The sequence below is a fragment of the Peromyscus leucopus genome, chromosome 5, assembly GCF_004664715.2.
Source record: "Peromyscus leucopus breed LL Stock chromosome 5, UCI_PerLeu_2.1, whole genome shotgun sequence".
NCBI lineage: Eukaryota > Metazoa > Chordata > Mammalia > Rodentia > Cricetidae > Peromyscus > Peromyscus leucopus.
Window position 1 is genome coordinate 134,713,863 of NC_051067.1, and position 26,904 is coordinate 134,740,766.

Consider the following 26,904-nt stretch of genomic DNA (forward strand, 5'->3'; position numbering starts at 1 on the left):
ATGGACACAAGTCACGTGCAGCCCATCAGGCTGGCTAGGGCAACCAAAGTGCTAGGTAGGACTGATTTGCAGGGACAGTACACACAGGCGCGTGTGGAATTTATGGATGACACCAACCACTCTATCATCTGAAACGTCAAAGGCCTCCTTTGAGAGGGTGATGGTTGGAGTCAGAAAGAGAAGCTCAGAGGTTACACTGACCTTGCTGCTGGATATCCACCGCTTGGTCCATGGGATGACCAGCAACTGCTAAATAATGTATTTATATTGCTTTTTTTGTTTTCAAGAAAGAAGCGATATAAAAGCTTAAAACTCAGGTTGGAGAGATGGCTCAGCAGTATTTGCTGCTCTTCCAGAGGACCTGAATTCAGTTCCCATTGCCCACGTCAGGCAAATCCACCTGTTAACTCCAACTCCAGGAAATCAGTGCTGTCTTTTGGCTTACAAGAGCACCTGCACTCATGAGCACACACACACACACACACACACACACACACACACACACACACAGAGAGAGAGAGAGAAAGAGAGAGAGAGAGAAATAAATCTTTTTTTTTTTTTTTTTAATGAAAATAGGCCAGGCACGGTGGCACACGCCTTTAATCCCAGCACTTGGGAGACAGAGGCAGGAGAATCTCTGTGAGTTCAAGACCAGTCAGGTCTACATAACAAGCTCCAGGACAGCCAGAGCTATATAAAGAGACCCTATCTCAAGAAAAGGGGCTGAGGAGGTGAGAGAAAAGTAAGTTAGAAACCCGAACTACATAGTATATTCTATGTTTTTCTAAGATTGGACCTCTGCTGTATTTAGTGTCTTTACAACCAACACTTTCCATCTAACAATATGATGGGTACTTCCTGCGCTGTTAGTTAGTTCTTCCTTGGCACTGTGGTTTTTAATGGAGCAACAGTATTTCTTTGTTTTCACTACTTCATGGTTTTCCTATGCTACTCTCCTCCACTTGAAGTCATCTTAGATGGGACATCTCCTTGGGGAGGGTCTTCTTGCGGTGCCCTGACATGGTGGACGGCATCACATGGCTGGACTGCAGAGGACAAAGTCACCCTTAGAACGAGCATATGAGTCAATTTAGGAAGGCGAGCCCCTGGGAACGAACACCCCCCCCACACACACACACACCAGTGCTTCCTCTCAGCCCTGCAGTGCCAGAAGCTGGGTTCCCAATGCTAAGGCTTTGGGGTGCATATGCCAGCCTAACAGGCTCTGATTTCTTTTTATTCACTTAAAAGAAACCTCGGGCCGGGGAGATACTCTGCAGTAAAGCACTTGTGTGCAGGCATGAGGACCCGAGTTTAGATGAACACCCACAGAAAAGCTGCCTGTGTTCTTGCACACCTGTAAGTTCAGTGTTACAGGGAGGGGAGGGGACAGGAAGATCTCCAGAGCTTGCTGCTTAGCCAGTCTAGCACAACTGGGGAGGCACAGGTCTTGTGAGAGACCTTGTCTCTAATGTAAGACAAATTCAGTACAAGTCCAGACGGCGTCTGGCAGCAATGCTTCGAGCTTAGGAACATGAGCACACACACCACACACACACACACACACACACTGTACACACACACACACATACACACACACCACACACACACATACACACACACACACCACACACACACATACACACACACACCACACACACACACACACACATACACACACACACCACTCACCATATACAACACATCACACACACCATACACCACACACACACACACACACACACCACTCACCATATACCACACATCACACACACCATACACCACACACACACACACACACACCACTCACCATATACCACACATCACACACACCATACACCACACACACACACACACACACCACACACACACACACACACACACACACACACACCACTCACCATATACCACACATCACACACATCTCACACATCCACACCATACACACACCACTCACCATATACCACACACCACACACATACCATACACCACACACACACCACATACACACCCCACACACCATACACCACACACACACACTTATTCCACACACACATACACACACACATACACACACACCATACACCACACACACACACACCACTCACCATATACCACACACCACACACACATCTCACACATACACACCATACACACACCACTCACCATATACCACACCCCCACACACAACACACACATACTGCACATACACACAAACTGTATACCACACACCACACACACACACCCACACACACACAGAACCTTTTTTGCATATGTGTGTGTGTGTGTATGTGTGTGTGTATTCATATGTTGGGCACACACGTGTATGTATGAGCCTGTGGAAGCCTGAGGTTGGTGTTGGGTGCCTTCCTTGACGGCTCTCTACCTTATCCTTTGAGGCAGGGTTTAAGCTCGCTGTTTTGGCTAGTCTGGCTAGCCATCTTACTCCAGCAATTCTCTCCTCTGCACTGGAATTGCAAATGGGCCACACCACCCTGCCCTTTCAGGGGTGCTGGAGATCCAAGCTCAGTCCTTCTGTGGCAAGTGTCACCCCAACCCTGGTCACTTTCTGGTGAGGCAGACCATCCTGGCAGGAATGTGTGGTGGAGCAAACTGTTCACCTCATGATGGCCAGAATGTAGAGAGAAAATTTGCCTTACAATGAAGCCCTTCCCAAACTTACTGAGCTACTATCTGTAGCAAGAATCTTAAAAGGTTATATTAATTAAATCAAACCTGGAGCCAGGTATTGGGGTGAATGCTGGAAGATCAGAGAAGCAGAACAAGCCACAGCTATCTCACCTCGCCAATTCCTCAGCTGATTTTGTTTCCTCAGACTGGATGCCTCTCAGTCTCATCTCATCTGAACAGTTCAGATGAATCTCATCTGAACTGTTGCTCAAAAGCCTAAAAGCTTAACCAGCTCTAGTTCCTAGTCTTCATGCCTTATATACCTTTCTGCTTTCTGCCATCACTCCCTGGGATTAAAGGCTCATTTTCTGGGATTAAAGACGTGTGTCACCAAGCTTGGCTGTATCTTTGAACACACAGAGATCCAGGTAGATCTCTGCCTCTGGAATGCTAGAATTAAAGGTGTGTGCTACCACTGCCTATCCTCTCTGTTTAATATTGTGGTTGTTCCATTCACTGACCCTAGAAAAGTTTATTAGTGTGCACAATATTTCAGGGAACACAATATCACCACAACTATCCATTGAGGAAGTCAGAGCCCTCATCATCCAGTGACTTCCCAGAAGCCCAGCTTCTGACTGTCTTCAATGGTATGTTGTCTTAGACAGGGTCACCATTGATTGCTGTGATGAAATGCCATGACCAAAAGTAACTTGGGGAGGAAAGGGCTATTTTTGGTTTATACTTCCAGATCATGGTTCATCATCCAAGGAAGTCAGGACAGGAACTTGGAGGCAGAAGATGATGCAGAGGCCATGGAGGGGTGCTGCTTACTGGCTTGTTCCCCATGGCTTGCTCAGCCTGCTTTCTGATAGAACCCAGGACCACCAGCGCAGGGATGGCACCATCTACAGTAGGCTGGGCCCTCCCCTGTCAATCACAAATTAAGAAAAATGCCCTACAGCCTGATCTTCTGGAGGCATTTTCTCAGACGAGGTTTCCTCCTTTCAGATGACTCCAGCTTGTGTCAGATTGACACAAAACTAGCCAGCACACACGTCAAATACTTCACCATGTTGAACACCTCCAGACACCATCCCCAACAGAGAAAAAAACAAAACAAAACCCCAACTTTATATCTACAGATTAGAAAAGGTTCTGCTCCCTCCGACCTTAGTCTCCATTGCTCACTTCCCTTTGGGTGTATTTATGCCACTCTGTGACTTGCTGCTGTCTTGGTCTTTTTGCGTTAAAACAGTCCTTCCCTCGAGGACTTCCTTGCCATACATAGCTGTCATTTATACTAAGCAGGCTAGTTCTCCATCATAACCATTCTCTGTCATTACCAACAGCCAGAGCATGAACCTCAGCTTTGTGATGCCAAACTGAGGTGGGGTACACGAGAGCACCCCTTTTCCCCCTTGGCACCAGGTGGGCTCAGGAGCTGGAGAGAAGAACACCATGCCAGTTCTGTTTCCTCTCCATTCACACAAGTGAGCTCTGTGCGAATGAGTACCTGTGAATTCTCCTTACTGGATTTCAGCAGATTCTAAGAACCCCATTTCCAACGTCTTGCCAGGAGCTCTGGAAACTACCCAAAGTGAAAGCCTTTCTTTCGGTTCTACATCAAGCCCGCTGCCTGTCTGGACACAGTTAAGTCTTGCAGAAGTAGCAGCATGCAGTGCTGTTCCCTGGGCTGTGTAATTAGCAGGACATGTTGCGAGCTGCCCATCGCTTGGGAAGACAGCAGTCAGCAGCAGCAGCAGTCCTGTGGTGATGGGAGGAATGGTAATTAGTTCCTAATTAAAAATTTCTAAATTATAGGGGCACTCACGGCAGGAAGTTACATCCCACTCGGTGTTACCTGGAAGTTAAAGATGCCATCCATCGGTGGGGCGGCTCAGTAGTTAAGAGCATTTGCTGCTCTTCCAGAGGACCCAGATTTGCTTCCCAGCACCCATGGCAGGTGGCTCACAACCACCTGTAACTCCAGCTCCAGGGGATGCAGCATCTTATTCTGGCTTCTGTGGGCAGCCCTCCTCCAAAACATACATACCTAAAAATGAAAGAGATGTTCCAAAGTGCCCTAGGGTATATGGAGATCTCTGGACACAGCGGCCAGGCAGGAGCACTTCGGCCAGCTTCAGTAGCATCTCTGTTGTGCCTTTAGCTCCCAGAGTTCCAGCTTGCCCTTTCATGGCACCCATCACAGCAATCTGGGGTTTAGGCTCAGATTGCACAACGTATAAACCTAAAAATAGCTTTATTTTATTGTGAAACCACCAGCAGAGAAAGGACAAGTTTCAAAGAAAATTGAGGTTTCCTCTTTTCCTTAGTAGCATATATTAAGAGGAATCAGTTTCATTTTGACATTTTATACACATATAAATACACTTTGATCATATTCACCCCCACATTACCCTCCCTTTCACCTCCATATGGCCTCTTCCTCCTCCCAAATAGCTCTCTCCTTAAAAAAAAAAAAAAAAATTCAGCTGGGTGATGGGCATCCATGCCTTTAATCCCAGTACTTGAGAGGCAGAGGCAGGCAGATCTCTGAGTTCGAGGCCAGCCTGGTCTACATGGCGAGGACAGTTAAGGCTGTACAGAGAAACCCTGTCTCAAAAGACAAAAGAAAACATTAATTTTTATTTTACACGCATAGTACAGGTGTTTTGCCTGCATGTCTGTGCACCATGTGCTACTATGTGGGTGCTGAGAAGCAAACCCAGGTCCTCCACAAATGCTCTTACGGCTGAGCCATCTCTCCAGCCCCTCCTGGGAAGATGTCTTGGGGGTTAAGAGTACACACAGCTCTTGAAGATCAAATTTGGTTCCCAGCACCCACATCAGGCAGCTGGAAACTGCCCATACCTCTAGCTCCAGGAGATTCGAAGCCCTCTTCTGGACTTCTCAGGACCTGCACATACACACACACACACACACACACACACACACACACACACACAGAAACACACATTTTTTAAAAAATTACATGGTACCCTGTGAAAATGTTTGTGTTTTTAATGTTTTATGTGTCAGTTAAAAAAAGAATTTAAATTTTAGAAAAAGCCATACACGTGTATTGGTTATATACTGCTATGCAACAAACTGCCCCCAAACTTAGTGCCCTATAAAAATAAGACTAGGTTGTAGCTAGTCTTTCTCTGTCCTGCCAGCCAGCTCCCAAATCACGACATGGAGACTTCTTATTATTCATGAAAGCTTGGCCCATAGCTTAGGCTTGTTCCTAACTAGTTCTTATAATGTAAATTAACCCATTTCTATTCATCTATGTGCTGCCATGTGGCTCGTAGCTTCTTACCTCATCTCCTCCACGCCATGCTTCCTCTGCATTCAGCTAGCGATACTGCTTTCTTCTTCTCAGCATTCTCTCAGCCCTGGAAATCCTGTCTAGCTATTGGCCGTATAGCTTTTTACTAAACCAGTCACAGTGACATATCTTCACACAGTGCAAAGGAATATTTCACAACACTCAGTGACTTCTCAGTCTGTGTGGATCAGGACTATGGGAACAGCATCCCTGGGACTTTAGGTCTCTTGGGAGGTTATCCGCAGGCTGTCAGTCTTGTCTGCATCCCAGCAGAAGACCCGACTGGTGGATGGCCGTTGTCTAGACCGTGTACTTGGTTACTGTTAGTTTCAGAAAAGCTGATTCCGAGATCACTATCACAGGCCTCAACGGAAGTAACTCACTACATTACAGCTGGCTTTCCCCATTGAGCATTCCAGAGAAAGCCGGAGCAGATAAGAACACCCACCATGGATGCAGCCTACAGGCTTTTACGATCTAATCTCAGAAGGGACATATCATTGGTTCTGCTGAATCTTTAGATGCCAATCCAGCCCACACTGGAAAAGAGAGGATCACAGGAAGTCTGAATACCAGAAAGAGCACTTATCACAGGAGCCGCTTACCACAGGGCACTGGTCTATGATGGTTTTCTTTCTTTTTTTTTTTTTTTTTGGTTTTTTGAGACAGGGTTTCTCTGTGTAGCTTTGCGCCTTTCCTGGATCTCGTTCAGTAGACCAGGCTGGCCTTGAACTCACAGAGATCCACCTGGCTCTGCCTCTCGAGTGCTGGGATTAAAGGCGTGCACCACCACCGCCCGGCCTATGATGGTTTTCTGTAGTGTAAATGGTTTTCTCTCTCCCCTTCCATCTATTTAGGAAATGACTCCTTTCTCAATTTTCAGATTCTGGTAGGCTAGCTGAAGGCTCTATCCATCTTGGCTCCTAGAGCAGGAGCTTCGGTATTCTTGGCCTGGATGGGAACAATATTTCAACTTGTCTGGCCTAAGTGAGTGATTCAGGGATGGGCCATCCAGAATCCCTCTCCCTTCATGTGGGGCTGGCTGGCAGTGCTGGGGCAGGAGGAGGATCTGCTATCACAGGCGCTGTGGGACACAGGAAACTGGGTGGTTTTCCAGTTTCCATGTTTTCACAGAGGCCACATTTGCTCTTTACGGGAACAAAGTTTTGGAAGAGAAGCAAACAAAAGTCAACATAGCTGAGGGGTGGTGGGCTAATGAGCTACACCAGCCTCTCTAACGCCCTGCTGTCCTATGCCCCGTGAAGTCTGAAACTCTCCTAATGTGAAAAAAAAAAATCATGTGCTTTCCATTGCTGCTGATATTTCTTGAAACAAGACTTGCTAAATGACCCAAGCCAGGCTTGACCTTGCAAGCTTGTCTTAGTGTCCAAGGGCTGGGGTGACAGACATGTGCTACCACATCTGGCTTGGAAGGTTTACCCAGACTTTAGGGGTGTGTCTCCGCAGTCTTGCTTCCCTTATTGAAACCACACAGGCTTTTGTGCAATCATCTAAATGTAATGAGTATATTTACATTTTTTCAGTCTTCGCAGTTTAACACATAGAAAATCAAATCCCTCCTATTTCCTATTGTGTTCCTAATCTTGCCGTCTTCACCGTGTAGCGGCAGTGTTTGGTCACATGACACACTCAGCAACTATCCAGTGGAATAACGAATCTTCTAAGCACAACTCAGATTGGTTTTCCCCGGAAGCGCAGTCAGCACATTATTTTGCCCATATGAAGACTGGCTCAGTATTTTCCGTCTACCCGGGTTGGCTCCTTCTGTGAAGACTTTTCCTAAACAGGAGAGCTTGCTGCCGCGGGCTCGGCCTTCCCTCCCCCAAACAATTCATAAAACAGGGAGGGGAGGCCAGTGCTCATGCTCAGCCCTCCAAGAAGCCCTTTTATCCTAAACCATTGTTTCTTGTCTCTAAGCAACCTTCTCCTGCATCACCCAGGCCCCATTCGACCGCGATGACTCCACTTCTAAAACAGTCTTTTGTGTGGAACTTTGTGAAAGGCTTTTTGAAAATCTAAATAGATGCCATTCACGAGTTTCTTTCCATGAGCACATGTGCCTCCATAAAAGGCTTTAATGGATCCATTCGGCTCAGCTCTCTCTTATTGACACCATACATCTCTTCTCGATCCTGCCTTGACTCACTCACTCTGGGGGAGAAGGGCTAAGCCCTCCCTTCCTTCCTTCCTTCCTTCCTTCCTTCCTTCCTTCCTTCCTTCCTTCCTTCCTTCCTTCCTTCCTTCCTGATCTACCTAATCCCTTGGCTACTACAGGACACTGAAGAGTTAAAGTCAAATCATGTTGTAGGGAAGTTAGCAAGTTGAGGTCAGAAACAGAAATATTGATTCATGTGTGGTAAATATGGGCAGGGAAAAAAAAGAAGCGGTGTGAAAAGCGTGGGCAGTTGGTGGTTGATATCAAAGGTCAGGAATGTTCTAGATACTTCAGGAATCTGTACTGTTTTAGATTTCTCTCCTCTCTTTAAAAATGCATATGTATTGTTGTGTGTATATTATGATGTGTCTGAGCGTGTGAGTCTGTGTGTCTGAACACACACGCACATGCTCGGTTGTACCTCAGTGCATGGTAGAGGTCAGAGGAAAACCTTGGAGAGCTGGTTCCCTCCTTCCAGGTGGAGCTCTGGGGATCAGGTTTGTGAAGCAAAGACTTTTACCCTCTGAACCACCTTACCACCTACCTCATTTTCCTGTTCTGCAAAATTCTCTTTTCCTAGATTTTCTCCACACCTCCATGCCTGGGTGGACAGACATTCCTTCTCTAGAGCTTTCTCTGGATCTTGTTTGTTTGAAGACAGTCACGTGTAGCCCAGGCTGGCCTCAAACTCACAATGGAGTTCAGTGACCTTGACTATCCCATCCTGTGCTTCTGCCTCGCAGGTTCTAGGGCTTCTTGGCCTGCACCATCACACGAGACTTTGTGCTGGGACCGAACCCAGGCCTTCGTGTATTCCAGGTAGTGCCCTGTCAACTGAGCTACATCCCAGCCCTAGGCCTTTCTGTTTTTGCCTCTTTTTTTTTTTAGTTTTTCAAGACAGGGTTTCTCCATGTAGTTTTGGTGCCTGTCTGGGATCTTGCTCTGTAGACCTGGCTGGCCTCGAACTCACAGAGATCCACCTGGCTCTGCCTCCCAAGCACTGGGATTAAAGGCATGCGCCACCACTGCCTAGCTGTTTTTGCCTCTTTAATGTGTTTTTGTCCCTAGAGCCCATCTCTAGTTTTTAATCCCTCCTTTATGTGGTAGTTTCAACAACTATATTGATGTTTTTTTTCAATTAGCTCCACCTTTTTCAAATTAAAAGTAAGTATCATTTCTTGGGTGTTTCTATTGATTGATTTTTTTCTAATTATTATTGTTGGGTTTTTTCCTCCATGTTTATGTATCTTAGGTCCTAAGGGCCCTTGGAAGGGGACTAGTAGGACCCTGGTCTCTCCACCTGTTTCCCAGCTGAAGAGGTAAACAGTTACTTGCTTTGGTATTTCTGCCTCACACAGACCCATGGATCTCAGTGTAAATGCAGAGAACTGAGCAGCACCTGATGCCCAATCCACTGCTCACCCTCCTGATGGACTGGGAGACTGTGGGCCCTCCACACTCAACAGGATCCAAACCAAATGCATCGCCAGTAATAAGGTTAGACCTCTGCATGTTTGTGACAAACCCCAGCATGTCACAGAATTTAAGGAGAAGCTGAACAGCATGGGGATCCAGAACTCTCTCCAGTCTGTCTCTGCAGGTTCTGTGTCTACTTGTCTCTGCGTTCACCCCACCCCCACCCCCATACAGACATTCCTTCTGCTTCTCAATTTGTATGGCGGAGAACATGAACATTTCCACCTACAGCCTCAGCCTCCCCATGTGAGACTAGCTTGATTTTCTCTGAGTTTTAAGTTTAAAATTCTGGTCTGGGGATGTAGCTCAGCGGTAGAGCACGAACAAGAACCTAGGTTTGATCCCTAACATTTCAAGAAAACAAAACAAAACAAAAAAATCAAAGACCTTCTAGATTCAATATCCTAAGGGCAAAATCCACTGGCCCAGCAATGATCCAGACAGACGCATAGACTACACCAACCTTCCTCCTGGGTGCAGGAATGCATTGTGGGATTTTGCTATTTATTCAGTGCTGGAGATAAAATGCAGAGTCTTATACTTCCTAGACAAGTGCTGCACCATTTAAACTATGTCCCCCTACCCTGTGCTATCGTTTTTCAGGGATGTCTCTCAAAGTTCATGTACTTCAAGCTGGGGGGGGGGGCAGTTCCATGGTTAGAGACGCTTGGTGTGCAAACTTGACAGCCTGAGTTCGATTCCCAGAACCCACAGAAAGGTGGATGGAGAGAACCCACTCCACAGAGTTGTCCTCTGGCTCGCCACACATGCTCCACGGCACACATGTGCCCCCACACCCAACAACAAGTGAAATTTTATTTTATTTTAAAATCTTGGTTTCCAGGAGGTACTGAACTTTAGGAGGTGGGGCCCAGGGGAGGCTCCTCTGTTCCCAGGCAGTCTTGTCAGGGACTGGGAGATGCCAGTCTCTCTGTTTCTCTGCTTCCTGGTTCCTTTGGCAACTGATATCACCACTACAGCCTTCTGTCTTCACCACAGGCCCAAAGCAATGGACCTGGCCCACCTTGCATTCAAACCTTCAAAACCGTTAGCTAAATAAACACAGAGCCAGAAAGGGGTGAGGGGAAACTGCACATGGGTTCGCAGAGGCTGGAGACACTAAGACAGACACATTGCTTGAACCCATGAGATTGAGGCCAGCCTGGTCAATCCGATGAGATCTCCACCTCAAAAATGAACAAATAAAAAGAAAAGTTTGCAGTGAATCACTCTATGAAACACAGGAAAAGAGGTTAATAATCCCCACTGCTGGTTCTAAGTGTTCATAAAGGGTTGCCCTTAAACTGGTCTAGAACTGACACATTTCTCTATTCTCAAATTCTGGTTTTGCTTTTTTTAAATCGAGTGTGTCATCAACAACATCCTCAGCTGTAGCTGAAGTTTCTCCAGTCTTCCAACCCCATGGACCCTGCAGCCACTTATAAAATAATCACTTAGAAGATTATATTAATTAAAACTGCTCGGCCATTTGCTAAGGCCTACCACTGACTAGCTCTTACACTTAAACTCAGCCCATTTCTGTTAATCTATATGTTGCCATGTGTTCCATGGCTTTACCTGTGTGCCATTACATGCTGCTGCCTGGATGGCGGGCTGGCATCTACTGACTCAGTCTTCTTCTTGCCAGAATTCTCTTTGTCTGCTTATCTCACCTATAATTCCTGCCTGGCTACTAGCTAATCAGCATTTTATTTATCAACCAATCAGAGCAACACATTCACAGAATACAGAACAACATCACCCAACACTCAGTCACGAGACCAAGAGAAACATCAACAAGGTGGTTACGTTAAAAGTGTGTGTTTGGGGGGCTGGAGAGATGGCTCAGAGGTTAAGAGCACTGGCTGCTCCTCCAGAGGTCCTGAGTTCAATTCCCAGCAGCCACATAGTGGCTCACAACCGTCCGTAATGAGATCTGGTGCCCTCTTCTGTCCTGCAGGGGTACATGCAAACAGAACACTGTATACATAATAAGTAAATAAATCTTTAAAAAAAAAAAAAAGTGTGTGTTTGGAGCCACTGAGACAGCTCAGTGGATGCTTACTACCAAGATTGGTAACCTGAGTTTGATCCCTAGGATTCACATGATGGAAGGAGAGAAATCCTGCAAATTGTTCTCCCATACACACACAAACACATATGCATACACATACACACACACACACACACTCCTGTGCATGTGCCTGTCCGTGCCTGTGTGGGGGTGGTGTGGTGTGTGTGTGTGTGTGTGTGTGTGTGTGTGTGTGTGTGTGTATGCACTTATAAATTTCCTTTTGCCTGGTTCCAGACTGTTTGGACACATTTGCAGTTAGCTTTATATTGAGAATAATCTTTTCAAGTCTTTTCAGCATGTTACAGATTTCTGAAATGGTGGTAAGGAATAAACTGTCAAGCCAACAAGCTCATCATTTAGTTCATGGAGAGAAACCCTTCCCCATCACTCAAAATAGAGTCACACGTCAGTGTCCTGTAGTGCATTAGATCACAGGAAGCTGCTCAAGGAAACAGACAGAAAGGTTAACTAGGCAAGGAGTCAGCTGTCTGAGATTCCCTGGTGGTTAATCTATGCTTTTGTCTGTGACAGTGTCTACAGTCTCCAGCTCTAGCACTTTGTTTATGAAGCTTGTATATCAATTTATCTACTCAGCTTCAGTGCTTTCTTTTCCTCTCTACATGAAAACTGAAATTGGGCAAATATCTCAGCTACAAAGGAGGCTGAGACAAGAGATCACCTGAGCCCAGAAAATCAAGGTCACCCTGGGTCACATAGCAAAATGCTGTCTAGACATAAGAAAATAAGGAAATAATTTTACACACACACACACACACCTTGGATTTCATCCCAAGTACCAGATACACATTAAATTATGTAAATGTGTAAATAAGACATGCTAACAGTCTAAAAATCAAACATTTGCGTGTACGTGCATACCCAGTAAGTAATCAGGCTCCCCTTCACCCCAGCACTCAGGTGAGACTCACTCTATGGTTTTGCTGTCTACCTTCCCATCTCTAATCTGCTGTTTTACAATGCACCAGTGTGTGCTGTTGTGTGCTGGTTTTGCTGCTGTTGTTCTGTCTAGTTTTGGAGACAAGGCCTTGCTCTGTAGCCCTGGTTGGTCTGGAATTCACAGTGTAGACCAGGCTGGCCTCAAACTTGCAGCAATCCTCCTGCCTCTGTCTCTTGAGTGCTGGGATTACAGGATGAGTCCACCATGCCTGGCTCTGTTTTATGAACTGTGGGCTGTTGGCCCTCCCTCCCGCCTCGACTTGTGCGATTCCCGAGGGAAGCGAGCATGACAAAACTCTTCCCAGTCCCTCTCCCACTCCTGCCCTCTCCAACTTGAATGAGGAACTCCTGAATACATACTTCCTCATCCAAAGGAAGCACTGCCCAGGGCTGGAATGCTTCTAGGATGCTGAATGAATTTCTCTCAACTTTTAAGGCACAATAGGGTGGTACACACTTTTAATATCAACACTCAGGAGGTGGAGGTGGGCTGATGTCTACCAGTTTGAAGGCAGCCTAGTCTACATAGAGTTCCAGAGCAGCCAGGACTACATAGAGAGATCCTGTCTTAGGAAAAAAGAGAGAGAGAAAGGAAGGAAGGAAGGAAGGAAGGAAGGAAGGAAGGAAGGAAGGAAGGAAAAGGAAGGAAGGAAAAGGAAGGAAGGAAAGAAGGAAAGAAGGAAAGAAGGAAGGAAGAAGTGTGTGTGTGTGTGTGTGTGTGTGTGTGTGTGTGTGCGCGCGCGCGCGCGCGCGCGTGCGCGCGCGCCCATGGAGGCCAGAAGAGGGCGTTGGATCCCCAGGAGTTGGACTTACAGGTAGTTGTGAGTCACCAGAACTGGAGCTAGGAACAGAACTTAGCTGGTCTGGAAGAACAGCACTGAACCTCCTCCTCAGCCGCACATCTCTTTTGTATAAGGTAAATTCTGCCATGCTATGACATTCAGTGACATCAGAGTGTCTCTGAATGGGACAAGTAAGACTGGCAGAGCCCATAGAGGGAGCTTCGGGTGCAATGTTCCACCTCATTCTAAAGACAGACACTTTAAGGAAAAGCAATGACACCTGGGAACTTTATTCACTAAGGAAAACAGCAAAACACCTCAGTGGTTTGATATCTTGAACATTCCCAACAACCCATTCAAGGATGGATGATGGCTTTCCCTATTTTTATCATTTGTTTTCCTTTGGTTTTATACCTGTATCATAAGCCAGTTGGCAGCTGATTTCTTGCCCTCCTTTTTAAATTAATATATACCTTGAAGCAGCCTACTGTAGGCTAATAAAAAATGAATGAGACGCAGTAAGGTAGCTCAGCAGATAAAGGCACATCCCACCAAGTATGATGACCTGAGATTGATTCTCAGGATCCAGGTGGTGTGAAGAGAGCCAATTCCTGAGAGCTGTGCTCTGAGCTCCATTTGTGTGCCATGGCTTCCACATGCTTTCTCTGTCTCCCTCTCTCTCTGTCTTTCACACACACACACACACACACACACACACACACACACACACACACACGCACGGACACACACGCACGGACACACACGCACGGACACACACGCACGGACACACGGACACACGGACACATGTGCACACATACACGCACATAAACAAATGTAATTAAAAACTATCATTCTGGCTGGGCGGTGGTGGTGCACGCCTTTAATCCCAGCACTCAGGAGGCAGAGCCAGGTGGATCTCTGTGAGTTCGAGGCCAGCTTGGGCTACCAAGTGAGTTCCAGGAAAGGCGCAAAGTTACACAGAGAAACCCTGTCTCGAAAAAACCAAAAAAAAAAAAAAAAACCAAAAAAAAACTATCTTTTTGGAGAGATACAGTAAGCCTCATGCTGGCATCTGGCAAAGAGCTTGTCAGTGCACAGTAGGAACTTATTGGTGATAATACGTTTGGAATTAATCTTCATGACTAAACAATAAACAGTAATTGATGCCAGGGATGCGGCTCAACTGATAGGGTGCTTGCCTAGCATGCACAAAGCCCTGGGTTCCAGGCTCAATACCGCATAAATGGCATGGTGGCACAAGCCTGTAATCCTAGAAATTGGGAGGTAGAGGCAGGAGGATCAGAAGTTCAAGGTCACCCTCAGCTGCATAGTTTGAGGCCAGTCTGGGTTACATGAAAACTGTTCTTAAAAAAATAAAATCAGAGAGCTGGGTGGTGGTGGCACACACCCTTATTCCCAGCACTCAGGAGACAGGGGAAAGGCCAGCCTGGTCTACAGAGGGAGTTCCAGGACAGCTGGAACTGGAATGAAGAAACCCTGTCTCAAAACAAAACAAAACCAAATCAGAGGCTGGAGAGAGACTCATTCAGTAATTAAGAGCACTTGCTTCTCTTACAGAGCATCTGGGTTCATTTCCTCAGCACCCACATGACAGCTCACAACCCTCTGTATCTCCAGTTCCAGTTCCAGGGGATCCAATGTCATCTTCCGACCTTCATGGGGTGCCAGGTATACATTTGGTGCCTACACACACACACACACACACACACACACACACACACATATATGCAGGCACATAAACACGTATATACATAAACTAAAAATAAATATTTTAAAATCAGTGTTTGTATTTTAGTGAAGGTATCATCTAAAATTTCCTTTTTACCATTGTGTTGCAGAAATGATACAGACTTGGTGCTTCTCAGACTTGGCACTGCTGATACGCTCTGTTTTGTGAACTGCCCTTCATATTATAGGGTGCTCAGAGGAGCTGCAGGCTTCCGTCTGCTAAATATGAGTGCCACCTTGCTCCTCCGTGTTGTGTGTGCAAGAAACATCTCCAGACATGGCCCAATATCCCTGGGCAGAAGGTAGGGGAGGGCATGTTAGTTGGAAACTCCTCTCACATAGCCACATAGAAAGTCAAAATTTATAACAAGCAACTGCAGGCAAAGGAATTTTTTTAGACAGGTCAATCCATTGATGTACTATTACTACAGCAAGGCTCAAAGGAGACATCTCTAAATAAGGAAGAGAAATGCCTAGTTATCTTGATGCTATTAACTGTAGTGGGGAGATTGTGCAATATAAAAACACTTGTTTTTAAATAATTCTACATTCATTTTCCTCATGTAGTTTATACACTTCAGCTTTAAGAAAAATACCATCTATGAGGTTGGAGAGATGGCTCAGTGACTAAGAACACTTTCTGCTCTTACAGAGGACCTGGGTTTGGTTCCCACCACCAACATGGTGGCTTACAACCGCCTGTAATTCCAGTTCCAGGGAATCCAATGTCTTCTTTTGGTCTCTACAGGCACCAGGCACACACAGGCAAATACTCACACACACACAACATGTAAATAAAAATAGTAAACAGAAAAGTAGCGTCTAGCTGGCATGATGACACAAACCTTTAATTCCAGCACTCAGGAGGCAGAGGCACATGGATCTCTGTGAGTTAGATGTCTGCATAGTGAGCCCCTGTCTTCAAAAGAAAGAGAAAAAAGGAAGAATAAGAAAAGAAAGAGAGGACTGGAGAGATGACTCAGAGGTTAAGAGCACTGCTTGTTCTTCCAAAGGTCCTGAGTTCAATTCCCAGCAACCACATGGTGGCTCACAACCATCTGTAATGAGATCTGGTGCCCTCTTCTGGCCTGCAGTCATACATGCTGTATACATAATAAATAAATAAATCTTTACAAAAAAAAAAGAAAAGAAAAGAAAGAGAAAGCCATCACTTAAAATTAGATTGGCACCAATATTCTTGCCATTAAAATACATCATATCTAAATTCCTTCCAAGTAAGTTTCTTTGTAATTAATGGCATTCTTGTCTTCCTCATCATGTGGAGTTCCTGCTCACTGAGCCACACATAATTCTTCTGGCTCTGCAGGTGATGAGTTACATAATCTTGGGCAAGCTGTTTATCCACTCAAGGCCTCAGTTTCTCCATCTGCCAGAGGGAAATAGTTATAGCATCTGCTTCTGCCTGTGTCATCAGAGTTCAAAGAGTTACTGCACGTGCTCAGAGCAGTGACTGTCACTCAGGGAACACCCAATGCGTGTCAACACTTATTATTAACATTTGCCAGCGTGCAGTCTGTGTTTAACACCAAATGACCCATTCTTACACTTCCCTCTCACACATGGCTTTTTGGGTAATCCAGTCTGTTAAATGATACTAAGAAAAGTAAACTAAATTCAGGATTATCCTCTACAGTACATAATCAGTGGTACATATTTTCCCAGACATCCTATTATACTATTAACAGTCTCTGCTAATATAAATGGGAAGTCGAAGATTTATGACAAAAGAGCAACAATAACTTCTCAAAATACATTATTTTTTTGGAGACAGGGTCTCACTGTGTAGCTTTGGCTATATAAATCAGATTGGCCTCAAAGTTAAAGATCCCCCTGGCCTCTGCTTCCTGAATGCTGGGATTAAAGACGTGCCACCATGCTTGACTCAGAATAAATTCTTAAAATTTCTTCCCCAGATATAAATAAGTGTTTTAGGCTAAATGTGGTGGTGCATGCCTATAATCCCAGCCTTTGGGAGACAGAGGCTGGAGGATCAGGAGCTGAAACCATATTTGGCTACCCAGCAAGTCTGAAGCCAGCTTGGATTACATTAGATTCTGTTTCAAAAAGCAAAAGAAAATAAGCTCTCTTTTCAATTGATGATTTGAGTAATAAGTATTTTTTTCTATGTGAATTCTAACAACAACCTGTACATGGATAACATGTACTCTGCCAGGAACTAGCTTAAGGAAGTTGTTAAATCCTCAGATAACCCATGAGATCAGAAGTGTATTATCCACACCTTAAAGATCAGGTCACAGCTGGCTAAACAATGGAAGAGCTGAAATAAGAGCTTTTGTCTGGAACCAGTGTCTGTCCTCCCAAGACTCCATGGCATAAATAAACAAGAGCCGGACAAAGACACAGGCATCCTGCTTAAAGGTTTGCTCCCTTGGGATTCCTTCACGTTTATTTAACACTGAAGCCGTCATTTTCATTATTACTGTGAACTTGCTGGTAATATCCCAATTCAGCGATTTATTGGTAACTGAGATAGTTAAGTTCTCAGTTGCATCCAAGTTAGCAACATATGCTCTTTCTAAAAGAACATGTTGCACCAAATTTAAAAACCATGATGTAAAGAGTGGGATATGAGTGAAAGGATGGGATGGGAGGCCTGAAATACTGCTCACCCATGGGGACACTGCCTTCAGATACACAGATATACAGAAATCAGTCAAGAGGCAAAAGCATCTAGGTTAGAGTACAAAGCCGCAGATAACTCCATCAACTGAGGAAGAAGCCTAGCTGTGCTATTAGATGCTTATATCCCAGCATCCAGGAGGACACAGCGCCAGCTGTCTTTGTCGGCATGGCGAGTTTGAGGTCAGCCCAGGCTATTTCAGACCCCATCTCAAGCAATACAAACAAAATTTTAAAAAAGCAGGTAGGAAAGTGTGTGGAATTTTGTCCCCACTAACTTCTGGAATGATCCAGAGAAAATCCTTACTCTTGGCTTCTCCCTCAGAGGGAAGAAGAGACTGGAAAAGGCGCATGTGATGGTAAGGTACCCAGAGGGGCGCCGTCCATCCGACTCAGATGCTGATGGAGACAGCAGCACAGTTGGGTTGCTCACTGAAGGCCTCATGAAAACAAAGGTGTCACCGGGGAGACTAAAGCACAATGGAGAGACATCGGGGAAGGAAGAACTTTCCTGCTCAGGACAGAAAAGAGAGGCAAACGTCTTTAACTTGAAAATTGAACACACAAACCCAGAAAACAGCTGGGCTTGGTGGCGCCTACTTGTAAAGCCCACACTCAAGAGGTGGAAGCTGGAGCATGGAGAGTTCAAGTCCACCCTCGGCTATGTAGTGAGTTCAGGGCCAGCTTGAGCTACATAAGAGCCTATCTCAAAGCACAAACAAACAGAACACTATAGAAAACACGCATCCCAAGAAAAAAAGTTTTAAATGCCATAGACAGACAGGCAGGCAGGCAGGCAGGCAATAGTACGCTGCATCTCTGAAGAGAGAAATCAGGGTCCTGTGGCAGCAGCGGGGATCTGTTCTCATACTTTCTAAGGATGAGTAGGTTTTACAGCCATAGCCTATAGCCAGGTTCCCCTGTTGCCAGGCAGGAGGCGGGGAAGGGGTGGGAACTGGAAGTGCGGCTTTGGTGAGAGTTCCTGGCACTGAACAGTCAGTTCACAGGGTCTCACGGTGTCTTAGTGTGGCTCCTGTCAGGGATCTGTGGTCGCAGGCTGCAGGTACCATGACCTGCATGGCTGGATCCCAACACTATGCTCTTCCAAAGGATTACTGCATGAAGTCAATCTATAGAGACCCAAAGAGACAGTGAAATCCATGTGCCCAGATTTCAACAGAAGATTACAAGCATACAAAGACAGCCAGACACAGAGAAACCCAAGAAGCAGAGAAATCTCCAGAAGTCATTGCTAAGGAAATAGAGATCTCTGAATTATTCAGTGAAGAATTAAAAATACCCATAATGTTGATGGACAGTCAGTTGAAGGAGAATGCTGTCCATAGAAGTCAACAAAATGATTCATGAGGGTGGCAAATGGCTCTGTGGGTAAAGGTGCTTGTAGTACTAGCTGGACAGCATGTGTTCAGGTCCCCAGAACCCATGTAGTGCCAGACAATCCTCTGACCTCTAACATGACCCTGTCTGTTTTTTTGAGACATCAGATGGCTCACAATCTGTTGTAGTTCCAGCACCAGAGAATCAAATGTCCTTCCTGTCCACAGGCACCTTCATGCATGAGGGCATGCTCACACACAGACACATAGATTAAAAAAATAAAGCTTGATGGGCTGGAGAGATGGCTCAGCCATTAAGAGCAGTGGCTGCTCTTCCCGGAACCCACAGGGCAACTCATAACAGCTGGAAACTCCAGTTTCAGGGCATCTAACACCTTCACACAGATATACATGCAGGCAAAATACAAATATGCATGAACTAAAAATAAATTATTTAAAAAAATAAAGTTTGTGTTTGTGTGTGTGTGTGTGTGTGTGTGTGTGGTTTTTTGTTTTTGTTTGTTTGTTTGTTTGGTTGGTTTTTTCTTTGTTTGTTTGTTTTTTAAGATGTTAAATGGCACACACACTTAATTCCAGCAGTTGGGAGGTAGAGCCAGGCAGACCTCTGCATTTGAGGCCAACCTGGTCTATAGCTGATTCCAGGACAACCAGGGCTACACAGAGAAATCTTTTCTCACCCAACCACCACCACTACCAAAAAAAGAAAAAAGAAAAAAAGGTAAAATGGCATTCTTTAAATTGAAATGCAAAACTTTGGGTCCTATTGAAGACACTCTCAGATGGGATCTTGCCAATCCCTGGAGTGCAGGCTGGGTCTTAAGCTTTTGTTAAAGCACTGTCAATGCTCAGGCCACTGACAGTGCTCTAAAGAGTTTGGCTCAGAGCTTAAGAACACCCGCTGCTCTTGCAGAGGACCTGGTTTCAGTCTCTAGTACTCCAAAGAGGCTCACAACCATCTGGAACATCAGTTCCAGGGAGTCTGACGATATTTTTCTGGCTTTAGTGGACACCTGTGCACATGCATGTGGTACACATCATACACTCAGGACACACACATACACAGAAAATGAACGAACAAATAAGTCTTTAAAACGTCACTAACGTGTTGATAGTGAGTAAGTTCTTAAAGTCAGCACTCCTAATGTTATGTAAATAAAAAATGATGTTGAGGGCTGGAGAGGTGGCTCAGAGGTCAAGAGCACCGACCGCTCTTCCAGAGGTCATGAGGAGTTCACTTCCCAGCAACCACATGGTGGCTCACAACCATCTGTAATGAGATCTGGCACTCTCTTCTGTATACATAATAAATAAATAAATCTTTAAAAAAAATTATGTTGGGAGAGCAATTTGACTCCCTAATTGGCAACTGCTGGACTCTCCTTTGCTGTACTGACTGCTTTAAAGGCCCCCCAGTTGAACAGCCAGTGAGACCATATATACAGACACAGAGAGACACAGAGAGGCCTTTCATTACAAAGGAAAATACCCAATGAGCAACATTCTTATCAGAAGACTGCTAGCTTACTATACATTATCAGTGTACAAAAATTCAAAGACATACCCAAAGAAGCTATGAAGAATTAGTCAGTCAAATCCCAAGAGCATTTTCAGGCAGAGGAGCATGGCAGGTGTCAATCCTTGTGACCCCACTTCCTGCATCTGTTCCACCTAAAATGAAAGCTTCCACAGAATAACAGAAAGCATCGTGGCGCTCCCTGTGGCCTCTTCAGAAAAGTGTGGCTGTGGTGTATCCAGTCCTTTCTAAATCCACACTGAAATTTAACCTTTGGTGCAGCAACATTGACATCCGGCCTTTAGTAGGAGAGTAGTCATTAGGGCTCTATCTTGTGGATAACATACAAAGGATGCCCTTATGAAGGGGCTTGAGGCTGACTGGAATGCTCTCTTCTGTCTCTTCTCTCAGGTGAGAGGAGAGCATTCCTCCCTTCCAAAGGGTACAACAGCAAAGTGTCATCATGGAAGCCAGAGAACAGCCCTTAGCAGATACCAAAGATGCCAGCACTCTGATATCGGACTCCCAGCTACCATAACTAGAGAAATAAATTTCTATCATTTATAAACTAGCCAGTCTACAGTGTTCTGTGATAGTAACACAGAGGGATTAAGAGAAGTACTAATCCAATTCACAAGGGCATGAATCTTGAATTTGGGGTAATTATAATTCCTTGAAATAAAGCTTGCCATTTCACATTCCTCACTGAACTACATGGATCTTGTAGGCAGATGATTTTCATCAAGTGTGGGAATCTAGGGTCATTATATTGAGTGTCTTTCCACTCCCCCACATTCCTCTCCTAGAACTCTGCTCACACATACACTGTACTGCTGTTGTTGCCCTGAATTCTGCTCAATTTCGTCTTGAAGTCTTTCTTCTCCATGTGCTTTATTTTGGGTGACTTATTGTGATGGACTCAAATTCACTCTCTTCTCTGCTGTGGCAGCCATCTGCCATTGATCCCATCCAGTGAGAATTTTTTTTTTTAATTTGCCATATTCAGGAGTTTATTGTGGGCCAGTAGCATCTCTGTATCTCTGTCATGGTTCTGTAATATGTGGAGTGCATCTGTAACAACTACATTGATGCCTTCATCTACCCGTTCTATCATGTGTCAGTTCCACGTCTGTTTCTATGGACTGACTTTTCTTGTCACTATGGGATATAACCCACGCCCCCAGTGCTGTGGTTCATTTGTATGCTGAACCTTGTGAGTTTTGTATTTCCTGGTAGACTGTTGTTTGCTATTCCTACATGTTATGAGCTTTGTCCTAAGTACAATTAACTAACTTTGATATAATTTTATCTTTTTACTTAAAAAAAAAAAAAATAGGGCTGGGTGGCGGCGGCGCACACCTTTAATCCCAGCACTCGGGAGGCAGAGCCAGGCGGATCTCTGTGAGTTCGAGGCCAGCCTGGTCTACAGAGCAAGATCCAGGAAAGGCACAAAGCTACACAGAGAAACCCTGTCTCGAAAAACCAAAAAAAAAAAAAAAAGGTCCAGTGAGATGGCTCAGAGAGTACAGGGGCTTGCCGTCAGGCCTTACAACCCGAGTTCAAATACTAGGACCCATATGGAGGAAGGAGTTGTCCTCTGAACTTCATGCTCGTGTGTGTGCACACACACGCATAAACAAATAAATATAAATGTAAAATACAAATTTCAATTACACTCATTGTGTGTGTGCTCACACATGCCATGGTGCACACGTGGAGGTCCAGAAGGCAGCTTTCAGAAGTCAGTTCTCTTCCTCTATCATGGGGGTTCAGGGATTGAACTGAGGTTGTCAAGCTTGGTGGCAAGAGCCTTAGCACTCTGAGCCATCTTGCTGGCCCTAATTTTATCTTTTCGAGGCTCATGGTTAATGTTCATTGGGACCCATCGGTAGTTAGCTGGTACTAATCTAGTCTCTTTAAATGGCAATACCCGGAGCTAGAGAGATGGCTCGGAGGTGAAGAGCACTGGCTGATCTTGCGGAAGACCCAGATTCAATTCATGACACCCACGTGATGACTCACTACCATCTGTAGCTGTAGTTCCAAGGGCTCCCGTGGGAGGCCAGCTGGGAGACGGCTCCCACATTTTACCCCAGGGTACTCTTGAGGAGAAAGGGATAAGAGATTTAGATAAAAGGAGAGAAGGGAGAGAAACAGAAACACAGGATAGCCTAAGGAAGGCCTAGATCGTTATCCACCAGTCCCTTCTGTCTCTTCTAAAGGGCTATTTATAGGAATGCCAAGGGGTGGAGCAAAAGACCTCCCCATAGCTCAGCCAAGTGTAGACCCTTCCAATCACCTGGTAACTATGCACATGGTCAAGTAATCGTCTAATGCAGCTCTGCTGGGTAAAGCAATCTCAGATCTCACTAGGAAACCTTTGTGGGCATCCACAGGATCCAAAACCCTCTTCTGGCCTCTGTGGGCACTGCACACATGTTGTGTGTGCATACATATTTATACACTTAAAATGCATTGAATAAAAATAAAATTTAAAAAGCCATTGAATGGGAATACCCTTCTAAGTACTTTATTCAATGTTCCATAGTTATGAGGTCTTTCATTCAGAGAACACAAGTTATTCCTCGCTGTTAAGGTTTGAAAATAAAATGCTCCCACTGGCTAAAGATTTAAACACTTGTTCCCCAGAGAGGGATCTACTATGGAAGGCCATGAAACCTTCAGGAGGAAGGGCCTAGCTATCTGGTGAAGTACTTCCCAAGGGGTACACCTTTGAAAGTTCAGTGTTTCCCTCTGCTTCCTGTTCTCCAGGGATGTGACCAACCTCCTGCGGATGCTCCTGTCACCACTGAGATGCTTTCCTGTTGTGGCTTCCTGCCAAGATGGAATGAAACCCTCTAAAACCATGAATCAAAATAAATCTTCCTTCCCAAAGATGTTTCTGCCATAAATTAGTTCTGGAAAACTAATATAAGAGAAGTAGGGCCTCTTCCCCGAGCCACACTTGATCCTGTGGCTCTTTGGCCTTTGGAACTAGTTTGGGAAGGGAATTTGGATTAGCAGGCTGAAAAGCCCTAAGCAGAGCTTGAAGGGCAAAAGACCAGAAAGTCAATAGAAATATTGACCATAAAGAGAGCGATCAAAAGGTTTCAGGTGGAAAGAAGGACTTTAGTGGGCACTGAACGACAGCCCAGTTGTGTCACAATCTGGCAAATAATTTGGCTACATTTTGCCTGTGTCCTTAAAAATGGAGTGAGACTGAATTCACAAGTCACGGACTAAGCAATTTGCTAATTTCTTTTCTTTTTTTAAAGATTTATTTATTTATTATGTATACAGCATATATGACGGCAGGTCAGAAGAGGGCACAAGATCTCATTACCGAGAGTTGTGAGCCACCATGTGGTTGTTGTGAATTGAACTCAGGACCTCTGGAAGAGCAGTCAGTGCTCTTAACCTCTGAGCCATCTCTCCAGCCCCACCATTTGCTAATTTCCAGAGAGGAAATTTCAAGAGAGAATAGCATCTTGGCCGGGACATGGTTATTGCTGGCGGCCTTTAGCCAAGTTTACTGTGAGAACTGGGAACGACAAGCAGAGAAAGATGGGGAAAACACAATTTGGTCAGAAAAAAGTACATTTAAAGTTGTGAGCAGTAAATAAGAAGGAAGTATAATATCACAGATGTTTGAAAATGCCATAATGAAACATGAGTTTGTGCGCTGTGGCAGTTTGAATGAGAAATGTCCCTCGTAGGTTCAGGCATTTGAACACGTGATCCCCAGCTGGCGGTGCTGTTTGGGGGGTTATGGAATTTCAGGATGTGAATGGGCTTTGAGAGTTTGTAGCTTTGCCCCACCCTCTCTACTTCCTGTGTGTGGTTGACGTGTAAACTTTCAGCTTTCTGCTGCCAGGATATTTTCCACCATTATCAACATCCAGTCTCTGGACACACAAGCCAAAACAAACTCTTTTTCAAGTTGTCTTTGGACATGGTATTTTATCACAGCAACAAAGTAATGAATACACATGCTAACTGAAAAACTAAATAAAAAAGCTGGAGAGAAAGAAAGCAGAGTTGTCTAAAGAGATTATTTGGGGGCTCAGTGGCTAAGGTACTGACTGTCAGGCTCCAAAATCTGAGTTTAATGTCCAGAGCCTGAATGGTAGAAAGAGAGAAAACTGACATATGCACACAACAGATAAATACATTTTAAAGGGGTGGAGAGGAAGATTATTAGCTCCGTTAAAGGAAAGCCATGCACTTTGCAACTGGGCAACAGGAAAGGTACCTTGAAGACATTTTAAGAATTAACAAGATCCCATCCATTGCCGGCTGTAAAGAGTAAAACTACAAACCCATTTAAGGGGTTGTCTTTTAAAGAGAGGGTGCTGAAGGTCACTGACCTCCAGTTGTTAACAGTAGCATGCCAGCTAAGCCTTTTCATTTTCACAATCCTCTTCAAGCTGGTGTAATACCTACTTTTTAGGAATGGCTCTGTGCAACATTTATTGGCCTCCTGAAATTCATTTAGCCCCCTTTGAAGATATCTTAAAATTTGTAAGCCTGAATGTAGCCATTATAAGACCATTAGTTCTGCTCCTTGTGAGCTGCCTGTTTTTTCTTTATGGTTCTTAGTTGTTCTTTTGCAGAGCTGCCAGCTTAAGTCGTGCTGGGATCAAGAAAAATGGGCCTTGGCGGTTTGTGTTCCTGGAGTTTTTCCATGCCAGTGGATGCCCACACGCTCCAGAAGAGAATTTGACATTGCTGCTGCTGTTGTTGCTGTTATAGCAGTGGTGGCCTCTGCTGCTACTGTTTCTGGGATTACCATTTTATAATTGGTTACTACAGCTAGCACAATGATGACCCTGGCAGCAAAAGTAGCTACCACAGTTAGTTAATCTCTCATTCTATTGGGCATGATAAATTTAATTCAATAGGTATATACATTTCGATTGGCTTTGAAAGTTATAAATTTATAAACTCAAGTTCCATTTGCTTTTGGGATACCATCTTACAAGGACTCCAATTTGCAGCAAGGCTCGTTAAGGAAGGGAATGGCTCAGTTGCCTTTAGCCTACTGGCTATGGGTGGGTTAGGACCTCTGTTGGTCTTTTCTGTGTTGAACACACAGATTGCAAGCCCACCGCCACTTTGAGATCTTTGGCAGCAGTTAACACTGCAGCTCACACATGATTGATCCTGTATGATAATGAGTATTCAGAGACAGGTAATACCTGGGGGGCACTCACCAACCTAAGACAGAGCACCTGTGTGGCCTGGGCAGGCGTCTCCATGATGGGTAAGGTGACCTGCTGATGTCCCACACAACCTAAGTCAGAAGCTCATTTTTTAGTAAAAGGGGGACCTGTAGGGTCCTGGCCCCGTTTTTGGGTAACTGTTACCTTGCTTGCTGACCTTGACCTTGATATCCTCCCTATGCTAATTCCTTGCCGGGTTCCACCCTCCTGAATGCCTAAGGGAAGTTCCTTGTCTGTGTATCCTGCATATTGGGCGTTAACAGCTTAGATGCAAGATTGTAAAACATCGGTAGCGAACTTCTGCCCTCTGGGGTTCTCCCATTGTGCTGTAAGCCTGTATTTAAGACCTCCTCCCTCCTTCAATAAAAGGCATTTGGCATTTAAAAAAAAATTTTTAAAAAAAAAGCCAAGTTACAACGCAGTAATCAGACTTCATGGGAGAATCCATGTCAGCCAGCCAGACCTCCTCCACGAATATAAAAAGCATTCAACATTGTGTAAAACCCTGTAACAATGCAGGATTTTTTTCTTTTGTTCTTTCTCTGTTGTAGAATATTATTTTAAGGTGTGTTACTTTTGTTTATGTTGCATTTGTTTAACTCTGTGAAGCTGTGATACTGTGTCTGTCTAAAACACCTGATGGTCTAATAAAGAACTGAATGACAAAAAAAAAAGAAAGAAAGAGAGAGGGTGCTCCCACTGCATTCTGCTGTGTCTTCACAGGCTCAGCCACCCTGGCATTCAAAAGGCACTGCAGCTATTGTCCAAGAGGGCCCCAGCAGGAGTTGGCATCATCAATGTGGTACCGGGTTTTTTTTTGCAGTTGTGAAAAATACAAGAGTCACAGGATCCTGAAGACTTCCTCCGAGATTCCAGAGAAGCGCCTATGAGAACAGGCATTGTGTGGCAATGTTGGGTTCCCAGCAGGGAGCTCCTGACAGGCAGTGTGAAATTGCAAGAGTAAGGCCTAA

The 26,904-nt window shown here is 44.9% G+C and overlaps 1 pseudogene; it reads left to right on the top strand.

The window, feature by feature from the left end:
• On the top strand, positions 1-26,823 carry LOC114695483 (annotated as a pseudogene).
• The last annotated feature ends 81 nt before the right edge of the window (positions 26,824-26,904 follow it).